Here is a 16,887-nt window from a genome sequence, read left to right on the forward strand (position 1 = left end):
CAAGAGCGAGTTAGCTGGCTCATCCTTCCAATTAGAATAAATGTTTTACTTTAGTTCCCCCTGTTGTTATTGTAATAGCCAAATGGAACTCGTTCCACAACACCCTTTTTCACAACCGCAGACGTCGATCAATATTTGCACAAAAGCACATGTTGATCAGCTGGGGTTGTTTTAATCTAAGGGATGAATCATTGTGGGCCATTAATCAGATAGAGGTGTCTGCCATGTGGTCCTTCCTGTGTGTCAATAGTGAAACCATTAGAGCGAGTGTAGAGGGGTAACTGCGCAGACCACAGTGTTGTAAGGCAAGGAAATCGGGTCTTGGTGATGGTGAAGAACGTTGTTAGTTGCGATAGAAGTGATGGTGGTGGAGGTGATGGTGGTAATGTGTTTGTGGTGATGGCGAAGAAGAGAAAGGGGTGTGGGGGTCACCTGATCGACCCATAATGATGAGAACTGATGGTGATGATGGCCATATATACACCAAATGTTGGTGACTGTTGGTGATGGTGGCGTTGGTGATGGTGATGATGGTGATTCCAGTAGGGTTTTTGGCAGTGTTGTCTCTGGGGTTGTGATGCCAGCAGCTGGTGTTGGCAATGCTGTTCTTTATGGTGATAGAAGTTGGCAGGAGGAGGGAAGCAGGGCGGGGGAGAGAGAAAGAGAGAGGAGGGAGGGAGGGAGGGAGGGACTGAGAGAAGGAGGGAGTGAGTGAGGGAGGGAGTGGGAGCAGCAAGCCAGGCAGCTCAGTGATCTATCATCGTCAACATGCTCGCCGCTGACTGCTGTATTTCGACTTGTCGCGGTAATGGTGGATCTCGGGGCCTCCTGCACACACACTCGTTTTCCCCCTGGCTTTCGTCCCCGCGTCCCTCCCCATCGTTAAACATCTGCCTCGTTAGACGTGGGTTCATCAGGTCATTCATCATCACCTGGACAATGTTTCTCTCTCTCTCGTTTATCTACGTTACACGGGGAACATACTCTTGTCTTCGGGTATATCTCGTCCCCCGACCCGTTGTAATTTTTTCGTTTTGTTTTATTTCTCGTAAGTCACTCGATTAACGTGACGTTCAACGACGGGGGGGGGGAGGGGAGGGGAAAGACGAAGGGGGACGACTGGGGGAAGGGGGAGAAGAGAGAGAGAGAGGGGGATACGACGGACGAGGGGAGAGACAGGGGGAGAGAGGAGGAGGAGGAGGACGACGACAGGGGGAGGAGGAGAGAATGAGTATTTGAAGGGAATTTTCTGTCGGCTGTGGCCATGGGAACACCTGCCTGACGAAGGCTTTACGCAGCACTACCCAGGTCGTCTCGGGTCATATTGGGCTATAGCGTCTCCTTTACGACAACCCGCGCCGTCCAGAGACCATTTACCTGAGGAAATGTCCAGTTTAAACGTCCCCCCTGCCCCCACCCCACGCCCCTGGGGACACCATGTGTGTGTGTGTGTGTGTGTGTGTGTGTGTGTGTGTGTGTGTGTGTGTGTGTACGTACGTGTTCTCATAACCTACACCCACAATACCACACCACGCGCCCACACCAACCCCACACACCTGAATTGCACGCCAGACGCCCCACATATCACACCACGCACTCCACATACTTCACCTTACACGCCCCACATCATAAACTACATACGACACACCACATACTACACACACAACACAAGCACATACCACATGTTGCACACCACATACCAACACACCACATGCAACGCACCGAACACCACATTACTGCACGCAGCGCGCCACACATCCACTCTATATATATATACTACAACTCCTCTCTCTCTCTCTCTCTCTCTCTCTCTCTCTCTCTCTCTCTCTCTCTCTCTCTCTCTCTCTCTCCTGTCTCACCCCAGTAACGCCTGCCTGTCAGTGTCACTTACTGTCGTCCATTTCGGCCCACGACGCTGCCTTCCGTTTATCTGACGCAAGAAGGACGGAATTTACCAGTTAACCGGACACCTAAATGTGTTCGGATAACTCGATCGCCCCCCCCCCTCGCGTATCCGATCATTTTGACGCATGATGTATGACGACAACCAGAGGTCGCGAGGTGCCTCTCTGGGGGCTTTGTGTGTCGTGTTGGTTCTCTGGGGCTTCTTGGGGGTTAAGGTTTTCTAAGGGGTTTTTGAGAGGTTTTATGAGTTCTACGGGGGAGATATCTGGTTGCTGGTGGTAGTTTTTGGGGGGTTCATTGGTTATCTCTGGGGTTATACGAGTGTGAGTAATTTCTCAAGATTCGTTGGTCGTTGATGATTCTCTGGGGTTAACTGTCCACTTCAAATTAGTGTCTCAGGCTGATTGGGGTTTTGTAAGTGGAGTGGAGTTCTCTGGGGGTTATGGAATGTCACAGTGGTTCTTTAAGTTCAGTAAATACCAGTGTTTCTCTGGGGTATGATGTATGCTGGTGCATCTCACGCGTTCTGAGTTATGGTGTTTCTCTGGGGTGCTACAGTGGTTATAGCGCAATTCTCTGAGGGCAACCAGGGATATTGGTAATTGGTTTGGTACTTTCTGGGGATTTTTTGGGTTTTCTCCGAAATTTTGTTGACAGTGTAAGTTCTATGGGGTTTAGGGGGTGCCAATATATCTCTATAAGTGGGTGATGATGGTTCTTAGAGGTTTCAATAGGTTCTGATGGTTTCCAGTGACTGTGCATGGGTGCTAGTGGGATCTCTGGGGGTTTCCGGATCGTCTTAAGGGGGTTCATTATTAGTGGCTTCTGGTATTTCTCTGGGGATGGGAAATTCTCCAGATAAGAATCCTTCATTGACTAGGTCTCTGGGGAATGATTCCCTCAACTTGGTAACTCTCCGGGGGTCAGTCTCCTCGTAGGTTGATCTCAAAGGAAGTAGATTCCCCTTAGATAACTTCCCTGGGGTGGATCCTTCGTTACGTAGTTCTCTGGGGAGTGTATCCTATTTGTCGTCCTCTCTCTCTCTCTCTCTCTCTCTCTCTCTCTCTCTCTCTCTCTCTCTCTCTCTCTCTCTCTCTCTCTCTCTCTCTCTCTCTCAATGGTTTAATCATCTCTTACATATACACGGTACATTATCATCAACACCCTGACCCTATGTGTTCACAGGAAAACGTCTCATAATGGAACTCGACCAACGTGAACAAAAAAAAAAAAACCACACCCACCATTTTCACTTGCCAAGCACCATGACGACTCGCACGTGCACGCAAATTGCCCGCGCGTGCATACGGTCAGACAGGCAAAGAAAAACAAAAACAAAAACAGCAACCATTCCCAAGTAGTTGGTGGTGTTGGTGGTGTGTGTGTGTGTGTGTGTGTGTGTGTGTGTGTGTGTGTGTGTGTATGAGAGGAGGGAGGGGAGGGGGGGGTTGGTTGTACCCACCCGGTCATGTGAGCGACGGAGCGAACGAGACGTATCGCCAGAGAGGCAGGAGTTAAAATTCTGAGGTATACAGCAAGAGGATCCTGACACGTTGAACAGCAGAGAGAGAGAGAGAGAGAGAGAGAGAGAGAGCACGGCAGGCGCGGGGGAAAACGACCGAGAACAGAGTCGTTCCTCGAACCGCAAACGACCAGGTCTCGTCACAGCGGCAGCCGCTCCTATGCTAAACTCACACCCTCTACCCCCCCCACCCCTCCCCTCCCCGACCACGACAATACTCCCACACCCCCCCAGAGAGAGAGAGAGAGAGAGAGAGAGAGAGAGAGAGAGAGAGAGAGAGAGAGAGAGAGAGAGAGAGAGAGAGAGAGAGAGAGAGAGAGAGAGAGAGAGAGAGAGAGAGAGAGAGAGAGAGAGATCGTTTGGGGGAGATAGACAACAGGTGACCTAATGGTTCAAGACGAGGTCATCAGAAGCGGAGGTCAGGTGATAGCAGGGCAGGAGGCTACCCGCTGCTCCTCCTCCTCCACCCACCGCTCCCTCCGGCACAACGGCCGTCAGGCAGATAACTAAGGAGCGCCAGGTAGTACATAAAGGTCATACTACCGAGGAAATTCTATGGGAAAGTATACATGGGGATTTGACCTTAGCTGTGCTGCTGATGTGGGAACATATCGGAGAGAAGAGTTGATTAAGAGGATAATATACGAGAATAAGACAGTTAATCAACGGGTGTTTGAAGCACAAGCTTAGCTTTCTTGAGTTATCAGTAGGTAAAACAGAGTGAAAAAAGCACACACACACACACACACACACATTTTTTTTTTTCATACTATTCGCTATTTCCCGCGATAGCGAGGTAGCGTTAAGAACAGAGGACTGGGCCTTTGAGGGAATATCCTCACCTGGACCTCTTCTCTGTTCCTTCTTTTGGAAAAAAAAAAAAAAATATATATATATATATATATATATATATATATATATATATATATATATATATATATATATATATATATATATTATATATATATATATATATATATATATATATATATATATATATATATATATATATATATATATATATATATATCCACTTCCCTCTCCCGTTTTCTGCTGTTCTAATTTCCTCTTGTCTGGCTAAGCTTAGACTGACGTAAAAACAGACCATATTATCATTTAAGCAAGTCTTGTGTAAGAACAGACCGACCATCATCTGTGTGTGTGTGTGTGTGTGTGTGTGTGTGTGTGTGTGTGTGTGTGTGTGTGTGTAATCACATTAATGCGCTTATTACATATGTTGACACCATCCATCAGGCCAGCCAGGCCATTCATCTCTCATCAATCATCAATCTATCGTCAATGGCTCATCAATCACATTGGCTGTGGCGCTTCCACGCCCCCCTATCGTAGAACTCGCTCAAAAATTCACTAAGTTTCGTACTATTTTTTTTTTCCACCTTCCCTCCCTCTCCCCAGTCCTAGTTCATCTTTTTTTTCGTTGTTCTTCGTTTGCTTGATGATATATCTACGATTGGATAAAAGCAGTTCAGTGTGAGCGATCATAAGAGATTGCTTGCCTTCCCGTTGCTGCGGAAGATTTGGGAAGAGGAGTATTCGGATATTCGGATAAGAAACGGATAACTTAACCATGCTCTGAATTCCGAATACACTTGTGGGCTCATCCGGAAAGGGAATCTTTTTTTTTTTTCTTCATCATCTCTTTACACCTTAAGTTTAGGCATTACCTAAAAAACTACTTGGTTTTTAAAGGTAGATTATCTAGTACCCATTTACGACTTTCTCCACGACAAGTTCTCTCACCAAACATCTGTTTACGTACCTCGAGACAGGCTATGTGCGGTATGTTACATATTCATAATTTTTCTGAATATTTTGTTGTGACAGTCCATGTGTCATGGTGTCCTTGGGAAGAGGAATGGAAATGAGATCTACGTTAATCGTGGGTGTGGTGCGCGCGCAGTGTAAACATTGAGAGACCGCCGGCTCATGCCCAAAACAGATTCATTATTTTGTATTTTTTTTGCAGCGCAGGAAAGAATGTGTGGTGGCGCATGGCGGCTTTATGATAGCTAAGCTTAGTATTGTTGTGTGTGTGTGTGTGTGTGTGTGTGTGTGTGTAATCGACTATTTTTACATCACTTGGAGAGGGTTTTACACTCGTGGGACCTCGTCTTTTGTACTTTTATACCCTCTTTGTAAGCTGCTGGTGGCCACAGCCTCCTTGTTTAAACCACTCCTACAATTCATTACCTTTACACTAGTCTGGTAGTTCTTTAAGTCTATCTTAAGCATCCTCTACCACAACTTGTGATCATTATTGTTACAGCACCTCTTGAAGACCCGGTGACTGTTAGCATCATTCAGTTGATTTTTTAAGTTCTATGATCAGGTCTCCCCTCTCCCCTCACTCCTCCGAGGTAGACAGCAGTTTGAGCCTTCAGTTTTTCTTACACTTGAGCTCAATTCCAGTGTCGTCTTGGTCGCTCTTCCCTGACCCTCCCCAATCATGTATTCATGTTCAGGTGCAGCGACCAGACGTGAGAGGTATAGTCCAGTTTTGATCTATGTTGTGAACAGGTTTGAAAAACATTTCGTTATCCACATATTTGGATGCGATCTTTATATTCACCAGAAGACATTTTTACTTCTTTCACAGTTCTCTTGAAGTGACACTCCGGCGACAGGATAAGTACAAAGTCGATTCCTTTCTAAGTCGTATTCACACTGGGGTCTTCTCTCGCTGTGTCCCATCCTCATCACATTGTTCGTATTTGGGCTGAATCTCATCATCCATTCATCAGACCAACCTGCAGCTTCCCCAGGTTCTCCTGGAAGTCGATGCGGTCATTTTTCTCCCTTACTCCTCTCATGACCTTGGTATCATCCGCGCACACATATGGGGTGCGGGTCTGTTCCCTCTGGCAAGTCGATTACGTACACCAAGAACAGTAGTGGGCCCAAGATCGATCCTTGCGGCACTCCACTTTGTCACCTCCGTCCATTTTGAGAATGTGCGTCTCACCCGTGTCCTTTGTTTCCTACCGCATCGGTAATTCTCATCCCAGCAGAGGAGCTTTATCTCTCATAGCTGCCTCTTGCTCTAGATACTTAATGGACCTCCGATGGGGTATAGTGTTAAAGGCTTTCTGGTAGTTTAAGAACACAAGGTCTTTTCTTCCATCTGTTTGTGTTGGCCTTCGCTATGACCAACAAGTTTTCTTCCAAACCTCACTGCCTCCTCCCTCCTTACCTTGCAGTGCTCATTGCTGACACTCCCGTAGCTCTCTGATCCTGGCCGGGTATAGGGATGTTCGCACCGCCTCCACTGTATATTCCTGACTTCCATCCCCTTTTGGACATCACCTGTTGGCCCGCGTACCCCTCTCTCTCTCTCTCTCTCTCTCTCTCTCTCTCTCTCTCTCTCTCTCTCTCTCTCTCTCTCTCTCTCTCTCTCTCTCTCTCTCTCGCCACTGCATTCATCCTCCTCGTTCCATGTCCCGTGGTACCCTTGTCCTGACCTCCCTGTAGTAGCAGATTTCACAGAACGCCCCGTGGCACTGGTCTGTGTTCCTGTTGTAGAACGTCAGTGTCTGTCTGTCCGTCTGTCTGTCTGTCGTCTGTCTGTCTGTCTGTCTGTCTGTCTGTCTGTCTGTCTGTCTGTGTGGAGAGGATGGTGCGTGTGGGTTTTGTAGACGATGATGAATCGACTTTCGTATTGTTGTTTTTTTCCCTCGTGGTTGTCACTGGAATGAGATCCTTGTCTGACACAGTAGGTCAGTGGGCGGAGCCTCGCCTGACACAGCAGGTCAGTGGGCGGAGCCTCGCCTGACACAGCAGGTCAGTGGGCGGAGCCTCGCCTGACACAGCAGGTCAGTGGGCGGAGCCTCGCCTGACACAGCAGGTCAGTGGGCGGAGCCTCGCCTGACACAGCAGGTCGGTGGGCGGAGCCTCGCCTGACACAGTAGGTCAGTGGGCGGAGCCTCGCCTGACATAGTAGGTCAGTGGGTGGAGCCTCGCCTGACACAGCAGGTCAGCGGGCGGAGCCTCGCCTGACACAGTAGGTCAGTGGGCGGAGCCTCGCCTGACACAGCAGGTCAGTGGGCGGAGCCCCGCCTGACACAGCAGGTCATTGGGCGGAGCCTCGCCTGACACAGTAGGTCAGTGGGCGGAGCCTCGCCTGACACAGTAGGTCAGTGGGCGGAGCCTCGCCTGACACAGTAGGTCAGTGGGCGGAGCCTCGCCTGACACAGCAGGTCAGTGGGCGGAGCCTCACCTGACACAGCAGGTCAGTGGGCGGAGCCTCGCCTGACACAGTAGGTCAGTGGGCGGAGCCTCGCCTGACACAGTAGGTCAGTGGGCGGAGCCTCGCCTGACACAGTAGGTCAGTGGGCGGAGCCTCGCCTGACACAGCAGGTCAGTGGGCGGAGCCTCGCCTGACACAGCAGGTCAGTGGGCGGAGCCTCGCCTGACACAGTAGGTCAGTGGGCGGAGCCTCGCCTGACACAGTAGGTCAGTGGGCGGGGCCTCGCCTGACACAGTAGGTCAGTGGGCGGAGCCTCGCCTGACACAGCAGGTCAGTGGGCGGAGCCTCACCTGACACAGCAGGTCAGTGGGCGGAGCCTCACCTGACACAGCAGGTCAGTGGGCGGAGTCACTCAAAGAAGTGACGTAAGCATAAACATAAACAACGAAATGATGTTAAACAAAAAGCTAAGCTTATCATACCCCAGCTTAGGGGACCAACCAAGCTTGAAGGCTTATCTGCGTGCTGTAGAGCGGGACGGTAACCATAAACGCCAGTACACAGGTTCGTATCTCGTATGTGACGTAGTGAGCGTGTCGAACCCTGACAATGAGCGTAAGTTATGGCAAGCTTTGATTTCCCGTGAAAATAAACGGCGAGATGGACCTTATTCCTCCCGCGTGGCTTAGCATTATCTGTGAAGGACGAGGATAAATCACTTATAGTGTAAACAGTTCACATAACATTGTCCTCCACGACTTTATGACTTCCTATGTGCGTGCATGCGTGCATACATGCACTGAAGACATAAACAGTCGTGGAACACCAGGCAAACCCTGTCGCAACACAAGGACGAATGCAACACATGGCTTTACCCAAAGGCTCTCCAGGTTGCGGATGCCCGGGCTGGGGCAACACAAAACTTTCCTCCAAATCCAGAGACGCAACACCAAAGTTTTCTTTGGGTCTCTGGATTCACAGAGACACACTACGCAACACAAAAGTGTCGCAACTTTTCTAAACTCGCAACTTAAATGCCCGATTTCAGTGTTGCCAGACACTAGCCTTCCACACATTCCCTTCCCTTATCGACAGAATCGAGTAAATATGTAAGTTCAGTATGTAGTAGTATGATGGGCAAATATGTACGTTCAGTATGTAGTTATATGAGATGCCAATTTTAAGGAAAGTGTAGGAGGAACCAGGACCTTGGTAGTGTGAAGGAAGTATGTTAAATACGATTTATCAAATAAAGAAAAATTAAATTTTCAGTGACTTGAATTGGTACAATTGGGGGGGAGTGGACGTGATAGTTGCAAACAAGAAATTGGAAATTGGTGGTAAATATCGGTAAGGTTGGCAGAAACCAGCACTGGAGATGTTACAGCAGTAGACACCATTACATGGGGTTACAGTAGTAGTAGAGACCAGTACAGGGAAGTAGAAAACGACCATACTTTCCTGTAGTAGAAACCAGCACTTGGGGGGGGAGTGTGGGGTAGACAGCAATCATTCTTGTAGTAGAAACCATTGTAGGGGATAGAGAGCCATCACTTCTGAAGTAGAAACCAGCAGAGAGAGAGAGAGGTGTAGAATGCGATCAGTTCTGCAGTAGAAACCGTCCGCCACTCCTTGATGGCGGACAAATTGAACAAATTAAGCATGACAGAACATCATATGTAGAGACAGACGAACTGACAGACACTACAGACAGCCGACAGATGGAAATAGACAGAGACCTATTAACCAGGAGGACCAATTTAAGTCCCGTCCCCCAGGGGTACCAATAGAGCGTTGCCCCCAGGATGACCTAAAGCGATCTTGCCCCCAAGGGGGAGCAGTATAGGTCTTGCCCCCAGGGGGAGTAATATTGGTCTTGCCCCCAGGGGAAACAATGTTGGTCTTGCCCCCTAGGGGAGCAATGTTGGTCTTGCCCCAGGGGGAGCAATATAGGTCTTGCCCCACGAGGGTGAGGAGGGGGGAGCAATATAGATCTTGCTCCTATAGGGACCGTCAGATCTTCCCCCCTCACCTACCATACTAAATGAGAGCTATCAGGTCTTGCCCATCCCCCCCCCCCCCCCACATGACGGCAGGGACCTCCAACCACCCCACACCAACCCCACCCCCACAAGCCACTGTGGTCAAGGGCGATGCTCCAGCCCCTCCCCTTGCCTGCCCCTTCCTCCCCTTCTCTGTGGACGCTTCCAATATGGCGCTGGTGTTTCTCTCTCTCTCTCTCTCTCTCTCTCTCTCTCTCTCTCTCTCTCTCTCTCTCTCTCTCTCTCTCTCTCTCTCTCTCTCTCTCTCTCTCTCTCTCTGGCGAATATTTATGCCTTTAGTGGGAATTTCTGGGTTTACATGTCGTCTTTATGACTCTATATCTCACGGGATGAGGACGACATTCTCACTTCTTCCTCAGAGCTGCGACCCACTCCATTGTTTGCTGTCTTCACTTTGTTGGTGTACATTAGGTTGAGGTTCCTTGAGACAGAGGGAATGTCCGTGTGTGTGTGTGTGTGTGTGTGTGTGTGTGAGGTAATTGTCACCCACACATGGGTCAGTGTTTGGTTTATGTGGAGTTGTGTATGTCTGTTTGGCTGTATTTGTGCGTGTGTGTCTATCTCTGTCTGTTTGGCTGTCTACTTATCTGTGTGTGTGTGTGTGTGCATGTGTGTGTGTGTGTGTGTGTGTGTGTGTGTGTGTGTGTGTGTGTGTGTGTGAGTGCGCCTTCAGTCTTCTGTATTTGTTCTTTCGTGTGTCTATGTGTCTGTGTGCGCGTACGAATATGTCTCATTTGTCTGTCTGCCATTCTCTCTGTGTGTATGTGTGTCTGTGCGTCTGTGTATATTTGCTCCTGCCTGTGGGGGAAAAATAGTGGTATAGCAAAAAATTTGTAGGACATAGGTGTGAAAATCACATAGAATATAAGGCTAAAACAACATTGATTGACAAAAAGGTATATAAGAACATGTGGACATAAAGAAGATAAAGTGAAAATGGGATTAGGAAATAAGGTAAAGATGGGGTTGGATGATGAGGTAAATATAGGATCTATAAATAGGTGATTGCTGACCATGTGATGCGCTGACGGGCCGCCAGAGGTCGAGTCCACATAGGTTCGAATCCTAGTCGCCGTAGCCGGTCCACAGCTATCCCAGCTGTTCATCCTCCTTTAGGAGCCGGCCGGTAAAATGGGTACCAGGCTCAGGCTAAGAATATATACATATATATATATATATATATATATATATATATATATATATATATATATATATATATATATATATATATATATATATATATATATATATATATATATATATATATTGTCCATTGACATTACGTCGACCCCTGTATACCACATCAGTCTATTTCAATCTATCCCGTGCACGCCTTTCACCCTCCTGTGTGTTCAGGCCCCGAACCACTCAAAATATTTTTCACTCCATCCTTCCACCTCCAGTTTGGTCTCTCTTTTCTCCTTCTTCCCTCCACCTCTGTGTCAACCTCTACTCACTCCTACTCTCCATATGTCCAAACCATTTCAACACACCTTTTTCAGCTCTCTCAGCCACACTTTTCATATTACCACAATTTTCTTTTACTCTGTTATTACTTACTTGATCATACCACCTCACGCCACATACTCTCCTCAACCATATCATATCCAACCCAGTCACCCTCCTCGGGAAAAAATGAGATTAGAAAATGAAGCAGATGTGGCATTCGTGAGACAAGACAGAAACGTTTGTTAGAGACTAACACAAGTGTTATCAGGTGAACTGTACCACGACTGGTTGTCGAATGAGACGTGTGGGATGAGATAGAAGACATGTGACATGATAAATGAGGTGATGAGGTAAGGGATTCGTCAGATGTAGTAAAAAGGGAACATGAATGACATTGGTTTCTAATGGTTTCTAAAAGGGCTCAAATGAATAGGTATAAAGCCGCGGTTTTAAAAGTAACCTGCTTTTGCCTCCTTTTAAAATGACCTGTCCCGTAATCTGTCCTTTTTTTTTTGTGTCACACTCCCTTTTCCATCTCTCTCTCTCTCTCTCTCTCTCTCTCTCTCTCTCTCTCTCTCTCTCTCTCTCTCTCTCTCTCTCTCTCTCCTTTCCCACGTATCCCTTCCCCTTTTCTACGCATCCTCGATCCTCCACTTCACCAGTTACCACTGCCTGTTCTCCCTCTCCCATGTATCCCCACCTCCCACTCTCCCAGTGTCCTCCTCTATCCTTGTGTGCCTCCCCCCCCCCCCATGCGTCCCCGCGTATCGTGTATCCCCCCACCCCAACCCCCCCCCCCTGGGGGAATATTTCACTGGCTACATCATGTATCCTGTAGCCAGACTGTATGACTGCCTTTACTAAATCCGGCAGCAGTGTTATTACTGCCCTCTGAGGCAATACCAGACCTAGTTTCCTCCCGTCGTAGAGTCCATCTTCCCTTGGTTAGTGGTGAGGAGCTCCTTTCATAGGCTGTGAGACAATTTCAAGACCTACAGCCCTCTGCTATAGAGCCCATCTTCCCCTGGCTGATAATGAAGAGCTTTTGCACTGGGTCTGAGGCAATTCTAAGCCCTATTTACTTCCGCTGTAGAATCTAGATTCCTCTGACCTTTGAATGGAAAACTTGCACGCAGGTTGTGAGGAAATATTAAACCTTATTTCCTTCTGCTATAGAGACTACTTTCTAGTGGCTTCTAGTTCTTGGCCTTCTACAGAGATTGTATGGCAATATTAACTCCTATTCCCATGTACTATAGAGCTTTTCTTCCTCATGTGCGGAGGGGCAACAGGAAGATCTGGAAATTTAAATCGAATGCTCATGGGCGTTGCCAGTGTCGGTAAAATAAGATACGAGATAAGTTTGTCGGTAAAATAAGATACCAGATAAGTTTGTCGGTAAAATAAGATACCAGATAAGTTTGTCGGTAAAATAAGATACTAACATTTTTCGGTAAGATAAGATACTGAATATGTTTGTCGGCAAAAAACGATGCTAAATGAGTTTGTCGGTAAAATAAGATACTTAGTAAGTTTTCGGTAAAATAAGACACTCAATAAGTTTGTCGGTAAAATAAGATACTGAATAGGTTTTTCCGTAGATGGTAAACGAGCGGAAGGAAGTGTGAGCAGCTGACACAGAGGTGATAGAGAGAGTTGATCAAAGGAATGAGACAGTGGAACGTGATAGTAAATGGGGGAAAAAAAAAATAAGATATGTGTCGCTACTTGTAAACTGTGTGTGTCAGCTGATACGCCATCCATCTAACTGGGATAAAAAGATAACTGAGTAAATAATATTGTGAGCCAATATCGTAAATGGTATTCTTCGTCGTCTTTAGTATTAGTTATCTTTAGTATTTAATGTGCCAGGCGTTGTAGGGGTCTGTAAGCAACACACACACACACACACACACACACACACACACACACACACACACACACACACGTAAGCAAGCAAGAAAATAGATGTGTGAAGTTTATTCCTTAACTAAGATAAACTTAAATGACGGGAATCACGTGCGTGTAACAGCCATAACTACAGTCTTAACAAGGAGGTCAGGAGATGATGATGGTGGGGTCATACAAATGATAGAGAAAGAGAGAGAGATAAATGATCAAAAGATGATATAAATGATAATTCATCTGAAACTGGTAATAAAGAGGATCACTAGTTATCACAGAAGGACGAGGAAGTAAATCAAACTTGGGGAAAATGAAATTTCAGAAGGTACAGGTGACATTATATGACACATGAGAATTGAAAGGCGAATTCAGTCGCAGGGAAAGAAGGAAGATTGAAATCAGTTGATGGAATTCAGAAGAGGTACATAAGTGGAGGAAAGAAGGTGAGGTGATTGAAAGCAAGAGAAGTAAAAAAAAGAAAAAGAAAATGTCAAATAGTTATTTTCTCGATGATGTACCAAAGGTTTTTGAACGAGGAGGACTACCCTTACCTCAGACAACACTGAACATATAGTGTGTGGGTCGGGTTGTGTGAGGCAGCCGGAGCAACGCCTGGTCATGATGAACACACTACGTGCATTGTGGACTGATGCAGTGGTACACACACACACACACACACACACACACACACCTGGGCACACTGAAGCACAGGTACAAAAAAAAAGCACTAAAGTAAAGCTGTGTAAAAACTATTGTACACTGTTAGAGACGAGTTGTATCTACTTACAAGAGGACCTGCGTAGATGACCCAACCCGCCTCTCACTTCCTGTGATACACAGTCGATGAAAGTCGACCAAAGTCAGCGAACAGTAAGAAAGATAGGATGTAGTGACACAAGGCCTCGATCATCGGGTGGGATATATACTGTAGGAATCTGTGTGTGTGTGTGTGTGTGTGTGTGTGTGTGTGTACACAAAGGAATAAAGACATTTTAATCATGAACAACGTTAAGATATACGGGACAACACGGGTGTGAAACTCATACCTCGTAACACACAAATGGTAACAGGACACACACACACACACACACACACACACACACACACACACACACACACACACACACAGGGTCTCCCACTCCCACCCCTACAAACCCCTCCAACACAACCCCCCCTCCCCCTCCCTCCCCAACCAGAGCAACGTTTCTCTGATGGAGAAAAATGGTCCTGGCACTTGTTAACCAATTTAGTGTAGCGAGGCCATCATCCATCAGTGTGCTTGCATGGCCCGCCTCCCTACATCACTATAATCAACTACATGAGCCCTCTTCATAAATAAGGTCGAATTAAGTGTACTATTAGACCGGTAATAAATTCATTTTCGTCCTCTTCCCCCCCTCCTCCTCTGCCCCCTTGCTAGAGCTCTCTCTCTCTCTCTCTCTCTCTCTCTCTCTCTCTCTCTCTCTCTCTCTCTCTCTCTCTCTCTCACACACACACACACAAGCACACAAAGGGGCCCCGTAGTGTGGTGGTTAGCGTTACTGACCATGGGTCAAGTACGGGCCAGCCTGGGATCGGATACGCATAGGTTCGAATCCTGGACTATGGTAGTCAGCCTACACCCAACCCAGGTGTTCATCATTCTCTCACAGCTGGTCGATCAATGGGTACCTGGTGTGTGTGTGTGTGTGTGTGTGTGTGTGTGTGTGTGTGTGTGTGTGTTCATACATACATACATACACAGGAATAAAGACATGGTATTTAAGAGACGGGGCAACACGTGTAAAACTCTCTCTCTCTCTCTCTCTCTCTCTCTCTCTCTCTCTCTCTCTCTCTCTCTCTCTCTCTCTCTCTCTCTCTCTCTCTCTCTCTCTCTCTCCGTAACACAGAAATAGTAATGAACTGGTAAACACACACACACACACACACACACACACACAAGAAATGTTTCGAATTTGCCAACGACATGAAATGAGACAAATGTAAGACATTCCAAGGAAGACTACCTGATAATTTCAGTGCGATTTATACAGTATTCTGGAGCGTCGAGACATCAGTTCATACGAACATATTGTATTTGGGCAAGAAAAATAACAACTCATGAATATGAAATGTTCATCAAATCATAACTTATTGTAACAAGAAGAAAACACTTTGAAGTGATTATCATAAGACCAAAAATATATAAAAGATGTCATTACCCTGCAGGTCAAAGACCAAAGTTAATTTCCCAACAGGTCTTGTAACACAGTAAAGTAAACACAATGTTAAGTTTTGTAGTAAGGTATGTAAAGTACATCGAGCGAGACGCCCCACACTACTCCAACGCCCTGGTCAGACCTCTGGAACACCCTGTTCAGTTCTGGTCACCAGGATGGGGTCAAAGACAGCAAAATGTTAAAACAAATACAAAGAAGAGGAACAAAACTACTACCTCTGTGGCTCAGAAACGAGAATAAAGATGGAAAATCTGAGGAAAATGATGTTGTTCTCTTTGAGGAAGTGCAGACACCATAGATATTTACTGAGAGCTTCGTAATTCTAAATATTTTTGACATCATAACACACGAGAACCTCTTCGTCTTAAACCACCAGAAATAATGACATGATATTTGATGGAAGAACATCTGTTACTGACGTGGGCTAAAGCTTTGTCATCTGTAGAGCAACAGAACATCGTCTCGCCAGATGTTGTCTGTGCGTAGAACCACCAGTGCCTCCAGCTCACGACGTGACAGATGTTCAAGTGATGTGAACTGTGATAGGTAAATAAAGCCTGTACGAGTTGGAATAAACATATTGAAACATTTGAGAAGCCTTCTTGCTGGTGTATCTTCGCTTCAGACAGCACTAGGCTATATCATTGCCATTCATACTCTCCTGTAAACTTTCCATAGCAGCATAACCCTTTGCATACTATGTGGTACCCCTTCTTAGCTCTCTCTCTCTCTCTCTCTCTCTCTCTCTCTCTCTCTCTCTCTCTCTCTCTCTCTCTCTCTCTCTCTCTCTCTCTCTCTCCCCAACTCCCCCCCGCCCTTCCTCCCCCCCCCTGCCCCTCCCAGCCCAGCAGGGGTGGGGGGCCGCCAGTGACACAAACATGGACATAAATAACTGTTAAGCAGCTGACCCACTGGGCGGCCGTGCGTCATAGGATGGATAGTGCCGTCCCTCCCGCTCCCCACCCCTGCCTACATCCACCTCTCTATCCCACCCATGCACCACCCCTCATCCCGACTAGAACCTTGCGTTTTATCCTACCTATATACCTCATCTCGGCTAGACCTAGGGTTCTATCCCACCTATCTACCCATCCCGGCTAGATCTAGCGCTATATCCCAGCTATAGACCCACCCCAGCTAGATCTAGCGCTATATCCCAGCTATAGACCCACCCCAGCTAGATCTAGCGCTATATCCCAGCTATATACCCCATCCCGGATAGATCTCGGGCTCTATCCCACCTGTTTACCCTATCCCATCTTAATAATAGGGAACTTTCCCTGCCTCATAACCCATGCTGGCTACATCTGAGGTGTGTCCTGACCTCGCACCCCAACCCGGCCCTCCAGGGTCCTCACGCCCTGTGTCAGTAGACTTGTTGCCTCTCCTCCATCTCCCATACCTTACTCTTCCCTTTTCCCCTGCCCTTCCTCCTCCTACTCCTCCTCCTCCTTCTCCCCCTCCTCCTCTCCTTCCACCATTTTCTTTCCCACCTATTATCACTTCCTTTCTCTGTCCCTGTCCTATTTGTTACTACTGTTCCTCTTTACATATGATTTACTTCCTATTCCTCCTTCTCCCCTTCTCCTTTACTCGCCTGTGCTCCCCTCTCTTGCTCTA

The 16,887-nt window shown here is 47.1% G+C and overlaps 1 long non-coding RNA gene across 1 annotated transcript in view; it reads left to right on the forward strand.

Annotated features, from left to right (window-relative positions):
- The window catches only part of LOC139750733 (uncharacterized), a 289,670-nt gene that overhangs the window by 92,127 nt on the left and 180,656 nt on the right, over positions 1-16,887 (forward strand). The gene's annotated exons all lie outside the window — the stretch shown is intronic.

This window comes from Panulirus ornatus, chromosome 10 (assembly GCF_036320965.1).
Source record: "Panulirus ornatus isolate Po-2019 chromosome 10, ASM3632096v1, whole genome shotgun sequence".
In the NCBI taxonomy this organism is placed as follows: Eukaryota; Metazoa; Arthropoda; class Malacostraca; order Decapoda; family Palinuridae; genus Panulirus; species Panulirus ornatus.